At 48.3% G+C, this 603-nt stretch overlaps 1 long non-coding RNA gene across 1 annotated transcript; it reads left to right on the top strand.

Moving 5' to 3' along the window:
• Positions 1 to 88: 88 nt before the first annotated feature.
• Positions 89 to 392, top strand: LOC107578991 (uncharacterized). The gene is made up of 2 exons (XR_001608407.1): positions 89 to 224; positions 319 to 392. It is a non-coding gene; the product is annotated as an uncharacterized lncRNA (long non-coding RNA).
• The last annotated feature ends 211 nt before the right edge of the window (positions 393 to 603 follow it).

Raw genomic sequence — 603 nt, 5'->3', positions numbered from 1 at the left:
CAGGAAGGCTTTAGGACCCAGCGGATTCCTGGTGAACTGTTCGTGCGCCGCTGCCCTCCCCGCTCCGTCTCCTTCATCAGTGCGGCTCGTGGATCACTCTCATCAGCTGCTGCACCGGCGCGAGGGCTCTGCTAACTCTAAAGCGGGAAACTCCTCCACCTTCCAACCAGGGTCCCATGTAGCTGTCGGAACAGATAAGTTTTACAAACTGAAATGGCAAGAAGGTATAAGTTAGAAATGCACTTTACAGAAAAGCTTTTTGGACTGTAAATGATAAAGATGGACAAAACAAAAAACAGCTGTGGTTCATGGTTGCAGGTGTCTCGCGTTTCTGGAGCGGTTCCTCTGCTGCGCGTTCATTGCTCTGTCACCGGCTGCGTCGCAGAGGAGAGGTGAGTACAGATCCACACAGGGATGCGAGATGGACCACAGGCACGTGTGTCCCAAGACTTTTTGGAAAGTCGAGAGATACAGACTTTATTTTCTGTAGTTCTACAGTAGTAGTTGATCAAAAACAGCAGAATGACAAGGGTATAATGTTACTTTTTAAAGTTCGTTCTAGTTTACTTGTTGGCCGTTATGATGCTCTTGAATAGGCTACTC

The sequence above is a fragment of the Sinocyclocheilus grahami genome, unplaced genomic scaffold (genome assembly GCF_001515645.1).
Source record: "Sinocyclocheilus grahami isolate Dianchi unplaced genomic scaffold, SAMN03320097.WGS_v1.1 scaffold13375.1, whole genome shotgun sequence".
Classification (NCBI taxonomy): Eukaryota; Metazoa; Chordata; class Actinopteri; order Cypriniformes; family Cyprinidae; genus Sinocyclocheilus; species Sinocyclocheilus grahami.
Note: the sequence above shows the minus strand (reverse complement) of the source record. Positions and strands in the feature narration are given on the sequence as shown.